Below are 12,359 nucleotides of genomic sequence, written 5' to 3' on the forward strand. Positions count from 1 at the left end.
AAGTCTGCAGTTGCGGAACATTGTATTTCTAACGGACATTCAATGGAGAACGACAAAACTTCGATTTTGGCTACAGCAACAACTTTTTGGGACTCCATTATCAAAGAATCCGTTGAAATACGCATTGCGGGAAATCTAATGAACCGTGACAGTGGTTACCAATTGAATAACGCATGGAATCCCGTCATCTCCGAAATTTGCTAGAGACGAAGACGCCAGAAGACATCGTTGCTGCGGCCAGCGACAATACCAACGGCAGCTCAGTATTGCATTTCCACCAGCGAGGGCGCTGTTGCCGGCCATGGTGGGACTTCTGGCTCCACAAATGCAATGCATGCGTGGCAGTACTATCAGTGCAGCATATAAGATGGAGCAGAGAACTTCTTCGCGTCCGCCCCGATAGCTAAATATCAGCATGACGGCCTGCCGATTTCCGGCTGGGTCGAGGATTTTCTCTGTTCAGGGACTGGGTGTTGTGTTGTCTTCATCATCATTTCATCCCCAACCGGCGCGCAGGTCGCCCAATGTGGCGTCGAATGTAATAAGACCTGCACCAAGGCGGGCAGACCTGCCCCGTCAGGGGCCTCCCGGCCAATGATGCTAAATGCTCATTTCCATTTTCGCCATGCGCTTCGCCTCGCCTATCGCATCCGCCTCCCCTCCCCCATGCAGATCCTCTGCGATTTAATTCCGTTCCCAGACCTCTTCCTTTTCCTCAAATGGGTACGGATCCTTTACACCTCCCGCAAACTTGATCCCCCTCACCCGCTTGTCTCTCCCATCTTTTCCCATTCCCGCCGGCCGAAGTGGCCGTGCGGTTAAAGGCGCTGCTGTCTGGAACCGCAAGACCGCTACGGTCGCAGGTTCGAATCCTGCCTCGGGCATGGATGTTTGTGATGTCCTTAGGTTAGTTAGGTTTAACTAGTTCTAAGTTCTAGGGGACTAATGACCTCAGCAGTTGAGTCCCATAGTGCTCAGTGCCCTTTGAACCATTTTGAATTTTTTCCATTCCCGTCTGCTGCTGCGCCTGTACTCCCACATCGCACCCACTCTCCTTCTCTCCACACTCCGTACCCTTGCCCAGGGTGGCTTCCGCCAATTCCCCCACCCTGATGACGCCCCCATCCCCTCCATCTACCCCTCCTACCAACTTTGATCCTCCCCTTCCTCCCCCTGTGCTTTTCCTCCAGGGCACACTCTTTCCCTTCTCTCCCTCCTCTCTTCCTCCCTCCCTCCCCTCCTTCCCTGGGCTTCCACACACCCCTTACCCTCTCCCCTCCCCCTCCCTTCTCCTCTCCTACTGGCATCAACACACTCCCTCCTACCCTCACCTCTTCCCTTTGGCAGGTCCCCTGCTTTGTGTGTGAGCAGTGCATCTTCGTGGACCGGACATCGCCACCAGTGCTCGTGTGTGTCTTTGCGTCAGTGCTTCAGTGTCTCTCCCTTTGTACTCCTACGTTCATGTGTGTAAACTCATTCTTCCCCATTGTGTACAGTGATGAAAGTTTTTTATCCAAACAGTGAGCCCGTAAACGGCTTCATTTATTTTTACTATGTCTGTCTCCTGTATTTGTCCACCATGTTTGTTTGTTTTCTGCCTTTCTGTTTCCTGTACGTGTTCACTGTGACTGAAGAGCGGCGTAGGTAGGCCGCTGCCAGCCTACCTTTATTGTAAACGTATTAAAATAACAATAAAGGCCGGTTGGAGTGGCCATGCAGTTGTAGGCGTTACAGTCTGTAACCGAGCGACTGCTCCGGTTGCAGGTTCGAATCCTGCCTCGGGCATGGCTGTGTGAGATGTCCTTAGGTTAGTTAGGTTTAATTAGTTCTAAGTTATAGGCGACTGATGACCTCAGAAGTTAAGTTGCATAGTGCTCAGAGCCATAACAATAAAGAAAAAAAAACGAAAGCGTCTTCGTCAGTCCCCGTTCGGCTCACTTGAAGATGGCTGGCTGTTGTCCAGCTGAAATATCGTGCAATGAAGTTTACGATGACTGGCTGCAAGCCCGAAATCTTTTTGAACATATGATTCTACTGCCTTACGAACTACAGTTAACGGTGAGATTCATGAGGAACTTTTCTGGTCAATTACTTCCAGTTTTTTGGTTATTTCTGTCGTTTTAGTATCAAATTATTATTATAGTTATTATTATTACTATTTTGATTATGATACAAAAGTGAAGATATGGGGGAGGGAGAATTACGCTATTCATGCATATACAAAGTGACAAAGGAGAAAATACCTCTGTTTATTTTAGTAAATTTTGGCGTGGCTTAATGCGTTCTAAGGGAGTAATTGAAATATATGGGACAGATTCGCATATGTTTCAGGACTTTTTATGGTAGATAAGTGGACTTTCATATTTGGAAATACTTAATGTGTGACTAATGCCAGATACATAGTGGTGATGATTTAATGTCAGACTGTAGAACACTGTAAATAGTTGGGCATGCCTATACAAACGTTTGGAAAGGCAATGGCATCCATGTCCAACTATGCATTACTTAATAAATACGCTGGTCGTAGGGTTTATGGCTGCTTCAGCAATAAATTTCAGTTTGCATAGGAGGTAGGAATCACAAATTTTCTCAGTGAATACATTGTGTCCACGTTAATGAGTCACTCCACAGGGAACTAGATTCTCAATTGCTCACCAAAAACCTAAGGAGAAAGCCCAATCTTAAATCAGACAATAAGAATTTTGAATGGTTTAAAATCAACATTAATTCCATCACTTTGTTGACTGTAAAGTAATAATAATTTCAAGCAACAGATTTATAAATGTTAACGTCTTTTTCTTTCATGTTTCCTAGGTCTGCATCAGCAAATTGATGTCCATTTCATCGTGATTGAAGCAGAAATTATACAAGAAACGAATCTACTCTTACTGACTAATTGCTGCTCCACTAAAGATGTCCTGTCAAAGCAATGGTGATCATGGGAGGCAGAGGACACTCGGCAGTCACTCTGGAATTCGTAAGTCACTTATGGGCTCCGGGCATCAGTTCCAAATTCGAGGCCCTAGGATACAGACCATTCCAAGGGCTAAAGCTCATGCTATGCTTGCCTTCACACTTCCTGTAGGGCAGCGCACATCTTTCTCAGTCATTCATACGCAAACAGAAGCTGTCCAACCAATTTACACCCTTGCCAAGATGAGTGAAGACAATCACTTCAGTCACAAATCTACCTCAGCTCCAGATAGGCTACAGGTTGCAGAAAATAGATTTACAGAAGTCATGCGTCCAAACCATCCACCAGTTGCTGACTTCCAACTGCAGCCTGGCTACAATTTGTCTGATATCTATGGACAACATATTCTCACTCACAGTCCTATCCCACCTCTAAGACAGATGATGATTCGTGGACCTCAGTCTACAGTTGCACATACCCCTACAACTTTTACTGTCATGGGAAATGGCCCCAGGGTGTCTAACATACTCCGCCAAACAAAGTATCCTACAGAAGTTAATTCAGTGGGCCACATTCGGCAATTACACGCTGAGATCCCAGCACGAAATCCAACAGGCGCTCCAGGGCGAGGAGGCGCACAGGTAGGAGGACATCCTGTGCAGTATGTGGTAAACCCGAGTGGCATCAGTGAGCAGCAGCATGCAGTGGCACCAGTCTCAAAACATCAAGTGTATACTCAGGGTCCAGTAGGAAATATAGCAAGAGACGCCACACAGCTGCTTGGACCTCCTATGCAGTATGTGAGAACTCCCTGTGCTATTAATGTCCAGCAGCAAGTTGACGTATCAACCACTAAATATGGAGCACATATTATCACACCTCATGGCATAATACCCACTGAAGCCCAGATTCTTTTGACACCAGCAAATGGAACTGAACCTATACGGCAGTATGAACTGAAGATGAACACACCAGGAGTGAGTCCAATGCAGCAGCAACAAACTGGCTATGCAGCGCAGCAGACTTACAATCCACCTACTGAACATGATATTGCATTGAAGACAGGAGTAAACTGTAACGTTGCACAGCCATCAAGAGCTTTCTCTGGAGAGGACCAGATTCGACCAGCTATTTGTGTACTGTATAAAGCAGCCCAAGCAGACCACAATCCGATTGAAGAGCCTGAAAGAAGGCTTCCCAAACAGGATTTAGCTGTACCTATTAGCAGACAGACGTCAGTGGCACCAAGAATTGCATCAGACGTTATTTCTGTTACACCAGTCCCAAAAGTCGTTCATCCAGTCGGTAATGTGGCTGGCAGAGATCAAGTAAATTATCCCACCTGCGCTAATTTCCCACCGCAGGAGCTAAGAAACACCCTTAGTTACAATATTACATCAAGTAGCCAAATGCCGTCCACAGTAGGAGATACACCTGAGGTGACGTCAGAGGGGGACAATTTCAGCTTTGCTAATACACTTCGGGCACAAGCACAAGAAATAATTAAACAGCGTCCAAAATACCGCAGTATACCGAGAAAAGCTACCAAACTTATATTTTCGGATCGGGAACCAAGAGATGATACCGAAATGCAGCTATTGGAGCATGGATCGAAATGTGTTGTTAATATATTCAGAAGTGAAGGAGAAGGTGATACCAATCCTGAGCATACTTTGCAACCACAAGAACAGGCTGAAACCAGGGCAGGAGATGTTTCTGTGCTCACATACGTCTCTGAAGTTCCTGAACGAGAGCAAGACAATGTGCAGACGGCTACTGCCCAACAACAGGCACTTCATCCAGTCTGTAAGTCGAGTGACAAACTTGAGGAAGTACCATCCCAGCAGAAGCTCGACTCAGCCACAGGAAACCAGATGTCACTGAAGGCAGATGCTAATGCTGCAGCCTTCCATTCCTCTACATCTAAACCTCAAAGGGACACTGTTGGTCCTACAGTTCATTCCTACATATTTAATGCCGGAAATAACCGTTACATATCCAGAGAGGAAGTATACCAAACCATTCATCAGACGACTCGAAACACATCCAACGTACACCCTGAGAATGAGGAACTGAGCTCTATCATAATTATCAATCCATTTGATGCAAATACTTCTGACACACCAAACATGCACAAGGAGACGTCATTTGTAGGACAAATGGAATCTGGTGATTCATTCGTGAAAAATAATTCTTCCAAAGCAGTAAGCAGTCAGCTTGGACTATCCCAGGCAGCTGGCACCCCAGGTAACATGCACAGAGAAAATCGTTCCAATGTTGGATTCACATTGCCGCATGAAAGACAAAAGTTATCATGGTCCAGAGAGAGCCCAAAAGTGATGTCCAGTTGGATGACTAACACTGATCTAAAGAGCACACGTAAAGCTGTTAATCAGCAACATAAAATCACTGAGTCAAGAGCAGGAAGCCAGAAACGCCATTATGTTCGTAGTGAGTCTGAGTCGTCTACACCAGCAGCCAAAAAACGGATTATGTTTCGCCTAGGAACTGAAACGCAATGTGCATCATCATCGACAACATTTTTGCCACAAGATATCGACTCTAACACTCTAAGCATCAATCGACAGACAGCTGATAATACATTGGGATCAGGAGCTTTCGCTGTCACTACTGGAAATATCTTACGCTACTCTGATGAGGATATAATGGAACATGAGTCTATAAATGGCGCTGGAATGGTTGTAGACAACCACCCCTTGAAGAAGGAAAAGGAAAAAGTAATAACAACTGATGAGAGACAGGAAACAGTATTAGATGGAGGCATTTCTGTGATCCAGAAGCTTCATTATGAACATGAGCAAGATGATCGTGGCAAGAAAAATGCTATTGTGCTAGAGAGCGAGAATGCTACAGAGGAATACCCCAATGGAATGATGGCCATTTCCCAGCAGTTGGACGAGGAAATTAGTGACTATGAGAAAGCTAAAGACAATGTTGATTATGTTAGTACCGATAGTGAGGAAACTTCTGCTTCACATGATGATGACTACAATATGGAACTGGACGAAACTGAAACACAGACAGCAGAAGATGAGGAGGAGAATGACTCTGATGACTTTGATGGACCCCCTGTTGCAGCCTTCCCAGAACACCAACAGGTAACAGAGGAGCAGAAGGTTGATTTCCCACCAGATGTTCCTCAGGAAGACGAGGAAGAGTCCGTAAGTGATGAGTACGAAAGTGATGTTGACACAGATAGTAGTGATTCAGGTTTATCTACAGATAAAGAAATGGGAATTGGCCCCTCCTGCGTTGCAAAATGTGCAAGTATGTTAAAGCGAGCATCACATATATTGAAGTTAGTTAGGGAAGACCTTACTGCATTTCAGAATGAACCGTCCGATGACTCATCTATAGTCCAGGCACAGCAGGCACAAATGTTAGAAGACATCCTTGTTGAACATGAGCTTGTAGTTGAAACTCAATTTGCGGAATGCACTAGCACATCTAATGTTCACGCAAGTGGAAGTATGGGAAAGAAACATGAAGTCGTCGCCACAGTGGGAGATGTCCCTAACAAAACTTCCAATGTAGCCCCTGTAGCCTTCGAACCTCAGACGAAGATCTGTCAGGACACAATGACTGAAGACAGTGGTCTGTTCTGGGTACCTGCTATTAAACAGGAGGCGAGAGATTTTAATGTTGACGATGAAAGTGATACACTGTATGAACAGAGGGAAAATGAGTGCGAACCAATAGAAGGAGAAGACAGTTCCGGAACTGAAATGGGGTCTCATCATGCACAGGACAACAATATGGACAATGACATAGACTGCAATCTGACTACTGATAATGAAGCAGCTCAAGGCAACGTTACATCCACTGTAGAAGATATAATTACAGAGTGTAATGAGGCGCAACTGAGAGTAGAAAATGAGAGAAACAGTCCATCTGATGACACTGATCACAACTACAGCGGATCATCTGACATTTCAGATGATTTCTTCTTTTAATTTCAATCAGCAAGGAACTTACTGATGAGAAAGGAACAATTTGAGATGTTAGGTATCTGAAGACAACAATTATACTTCAAAAAATATAAAAGTAATGGAGACCAATTAATAACACAAAATAACATTTGCAGTAATTGCATTTACCATCCAAATGATACAACTGATTAGATTGAAACTTGAACATAATTCATTCAGAGATGGTTATATATTTAATCTGATGAAAGTGAATTTATCATTTTATTTGAAATACCTAAGTGATGATAATTAATGTTATATTTCAGCCAAAATGTAACTATGCAGGCTATTGATAAGATTGTTCCTTTTTTTCTAATGTTAGAAACTATTCATACTAGAAAGTGTTAAAACCTGGTCAGATTCATTGTGAAAGTTGCACTATCATTGAACTTCAATACTATATTTTATATGTAACATAAAGAACAAGACGTTTTGTCTGTGGGAAAATCAATATGGAGAGTCCTTTGGGGGGTTGTGTAGTTCAATTCAACCACTTTGATCATTGTATCAGTGATTATACAAGAACATTTTAAAATAATGTAATGAAATTTCATAATTATTAGTTAGTGAGAATGTGACATGCATATGAAGTATCACCTTTTTCTGTGCTGATTACTTCACCAATATTTAAGGTTCCAGTGTTAACGAAAATTGTATTTTGAAACAACATCATAACTTTAACGATTTAAATGGCGTCTAGAATAGACAAGTACGTCCAGCTTAAAAAAAGACAGACCTTCAGCTCTTGGTTTAGTTGAATTTGGCCACTTGAAATCTCTTTTATGTCTCTGTCTGTCTGTCTCGCTCTCTCTCTTACACCCACCCACACACACATACTCATAACCACATTCACAGACACACACATACACACACTCGCAAAGTGAGTTTTGTGTATAATTAATGTACATTTGATTTGCATTTCTACATAATCTACAAAGTACTGATGGACAGTTGAATCGATTCATATATATACTTGTAGTTATATAGGATATTTCAGAAATAATATGTGCTTTATTGTACTTACTGACAGCACATGAAAGAATTAAATTTCTGTTAGTGGGGCATATACAACTGTTATGTAAATTGTTCATAAGTGAAACTTTTGTTACAGCTGGACAAAATTTTTATTGCTGATGTCATACACAACCTGGTTTTGGCGACTTGGCTCCACCTTCCATTGCAATTGTAAATTAAAAATGAAACCATATCAATGAACAGTAAGCCCCAAGAAAAAGCTACCAGTAGTTTGAAAACAAACTAGGTCAAAAAATATATATATAGACAGCAATGAACAGACGCACAATCAGTACAAGGTGTACAGGTCCAAGTTAATTTAAAAGCCAGCACATCTGCCATGCATGGCTTATCAGAGGTAGTATGGAAAAGTGACTATGCTAAAACCATCTTTCAAATGTGCCTGACATAAGTCAACCATATGTTGCAAGTGCCAGCAATGACCTAGAGTGGACGGCCAACTGATGCCTGTCATTGATAGGCAGCTGTCTGCTGCTTATACGTTTTTTAACCTTATGGTTTCATTCTTTATTTACAGTTGCATCCGAAGATGGGGCTGAGACCCAGAAACCAGGTTGTTTAAGACTTTAATAATAATAATATGGTACCAATATAGTGGAAGTTTCAGTTATGAACAATATGAAAGACTGATATGGCCCATATAGCGATATAATTTATTAAATTAATGCCAGAAATCAGGTACCTTATATATTAATATTTTGTAATGTACCAGGAGGAATTTCTGTCTCGTATACTCATCAGTCTTTTTTCTGTGCAGAATGTCATTTTCTGTAAACCACAGTTTGTCTGCAGTGTATCTTAATAACTAAATCATGTAGAACACAAGAATTCAAGGCATGTGACTGATAGTTTAATAACAGTCACCAATTAGCATCACAATTACTGAAAAAAAACACCAATCCAATTGCTTCACTATATTTACATATAGAAGTGATTAAGTTAAGAAAAGTTTGGCAGTCAAATAAGTAAATGTATTCTCTGTAGTTCCTCTTTGTTTATGTTTTAAGTTCTGATTCACTGACTGATAATTTAGACTATTAATGTACCACTGAAATGATAGAGCTTACATATCAAATGTTTTAATAGATTATTTCCTGTTAGAAATATCTGTACTTACAGTTACATATGATATGCATCAATCTGTAATAACACAAATGTGTACAGAAACTAATGTATTTGAATAAATAAGTTTCTTATAGTAAAGAAATATGGGATTGAAGGAGAAAAATTTGAGCCAAACTCTAGGCAATGACAACAAACCTTATAGACATTTCAAGTGGTTCTCAGGTAAACAGAGGTTGACTTGTTTATACAGGTATGTAATTGGGCGGAGTATGTCAATGTTGATTTTCTCCTCAGTAATTTCATAGCGATTTGGTGTTGGTGTTTAGGTAATTTTCATTGTAAAGATATTTCATTTTATGCCACATCCTTTCTTTTATTTACCCCTTCCCTGCACTTTCTTGCTGTCATTGTCAATTTACTCTTCTTCTGAATGGCATCGTTTTGCTTTTCTATAGCCTTCTGGAACCTTGTCTTCCTAGTTTATCTACTTCTTTTTTTCTTTTCCACATTCTTGTTTAGTTTTATTCTATATAGCACACCCTCCTTCAGTCTTACTTCGTGTTCCTTATGTTCTTTATGTTTACTCATTACGATTTCTTTGAAACTTTCTTTTTCACTTTTTTATTAACTTATAAATATGTTTTGTACAGTAAAACCTGTATTTTTGAACTGTGTGAAATTGATCCCTTCTGGCGTGTTTTTTACTCACTTTGCATGCAGGTTATGATTGATACACTATAACCACTGATGTATTTCGATGTATTTTTATCCTAAATGCAGAAATAATGGTTCCTTGATCTATTACCAAAACATTGTGAAAAGTTTTTTGTAATTATATGAAGCTAATCGTGTCTAGTTTCTGGATGAAAACCCTTAGCAAAGAATATGACAAATTTACGAGACAAAATATAGTTTTATCATTTTAATCTATTAATTACCTGCATTGTTTCATGTTACAGTATTACATAATCTATGTATAGATGTGTTAGGAACGTTTTTACACTCTTGAGTCACGTAAGCTGTTCATCTCAAATATTTTCACAACTTTTGAGTTTATCGAAAGCAGTTTTCTGACAAATGATAATTGGCAAATGTGTAAGTACATTTCATTATGATCACTGTTTGTAACTTTTTATTTACTTAGTTATTTAGGCAAATATATTTTCTTTTCATTTTCTATACAGTTTCATAAGTGAAAGGGAATTTACTAAATGTGAATGCCAAGAATTCTGGTGTATTGTTATGTGCTATTAACTAGTGTTAGCGGATAAGAAAAGGTTAAACTACACTATCTGACAGACCTGATTATCTTATATAGCACACTCCTCAGTCCTCCTTTTGAAAACTTTGCTGATGACTGTAAATTCAATCTCTATTTACTCACTTCTGATTGTACTTTTACTTTAAAGAACATTTTTTGGCTACCTACAATGCTCCTAATAATATACAGTTAAATGCAGGTGACTTGTTAGATATACACTGAGGTGTTGAAACATCGGACTCAAATTGTTGTTCTGTAGCATTTGTTTGTAATACTTCACTGAACATTTCATATAGTTTTAATTGTTGTTCTGTAACAGTTGTTTGTAATGCTTTACTGAAATTTGATATAGAGCTTTTATCTGTAATACTTCACTGAAGTTTTGATATATAGTTTTTGTGAATAATTATGTTGTTCTGTATACAAATAAACTTCTTTATAGATATAAGGCAGTACACTTTATGAAACAGTAACAAATGTATATCCTAAAGGGAATCTTATAATCTTGAATGTAACATACTCTGCTTTGTATATTAGTTTAAATGAAATAAACTTTAATTCAATAAATTAAACTTTATTTGTACACCACTTTCTTTGTCTGCCTTTGCTTATACTTTTTCCCCATTGGTATATCCGGACACAACTGTTTCACTGACGAGAAATGAAAACAAAAACTGTAATGACTGAACTTTTATGTCTCAATAAAAACTATTGAGAATATGTAACAGAAATCTGTAAATTATTCTTCATATTTTCAGCTAAGAAAGAGTTGGAATTAAAACAATGAAACAAGCATTTAATCTTTTCCTTTTGAGGTATTTAACAGGTAATAGCATTTCCAGAATAGCAATATTTTGCAGTTAGGTAGATAACTAGAAAGAAAAATGAGTCATATAAATGAAATAAAAGTTAAGTACGATAAGTACTATATCTAAATGAAAATACAATTTATATCAACCAGATGATATAAATAAAACACTGATTGTTCACCACAATCAACTCACTCATTTATTGCTTGCATACTGAGTAGTAATACACAAATCATTATATAATAAGCAATTGATGCTGACTTCAGATCTATGTACTTACGTGCAATGAGTCTCATACAGTAACCATTCATAAAGGTACACTGAACCTATTTAGGCAAAGCCCCATGACTGGAGGAAGGTTTTTCTCATACTATAGGATATATATTGGTGCTGATATGTCAAGCATTATGACGCAGAATCAGTCAGAATAGATAACAGACATAAAACAGTATTTGTAAATTTATCAACTGGAGACATAAAACCTGAAAATGAGTCTGTGATCATAATTTGGCACTTTATTTTACAGGTCCAGCTTAATGACACAAACTTTTACACTTCACTTTTATCGGTATTGGCTACTGCCATCTTCAGAACTCTTATAAATAAAAACAGTATGTAACCAACTAAGTTCAGTTTGGTAATGCTAAATCTGTAAAAGACCTGGTGCTACACAAGAAAGATAAAAAGTCTTCACATGTTTAACAGCCATGTATACGAACCATACATATCATAAAATATTCTGATATAGTATCAATGTCAAACTAAACATAGTAAGTGGTGGTGATTATCAGAATGCTTCTGGTATTTATAGAAAAAACTTAGTCCAGCACAGGGCTTTATTGTCAAAATCGCAAATTTAATGGTTAAAGTACAGTATGCATAGTCATTAATTAAAACAACTTTTTATGGGAAACGAGCTGTGACCTAGTAGTCAAGGGAAGGGAGGATTCGGTTATGATTGTGGATGGGGCCATAATCAGTTACTATTGGTTGCCTTTTACAGTGACACACAATTTCCTTTAAACCAGTGATTCCAGACTCAACAATAAATAAAAGAATACCACGCATTATTAATGAAGGAAGGAATAAACAGCTGAGTAAATAATAGTGTTTTCAGTGAGTTACAATTTAGCAAAACACCATTAAATACAGATACAACAGATAATGTTTTAAAAGATCTGGGCAGAAGGCCTTACACTCCAGGAATGGCAATAAATTAAGAATTGTTTACAAATTACAGATATTGAAATATTAAAGGCAAGTCACCACAAACACAGCAGACGACA

The sequence above is a fragment of the Schistocerca americana genome, unplaced genomic scaffold (assembly GCF_021461395.2).
Source record: "Schistocerca americana isolate TAMUIC-IGC-003095 unplaced genomic scaffold, iqSchAmer2.1 HiC_scaffold_73, whole genome shotgun sequence".
Lineage (NCBI taxonomy): Eukaryota > Metazoa > Arthropoda > Insecta > Orthoptera > Acrididae > Schistocerca > Schistocerca americana.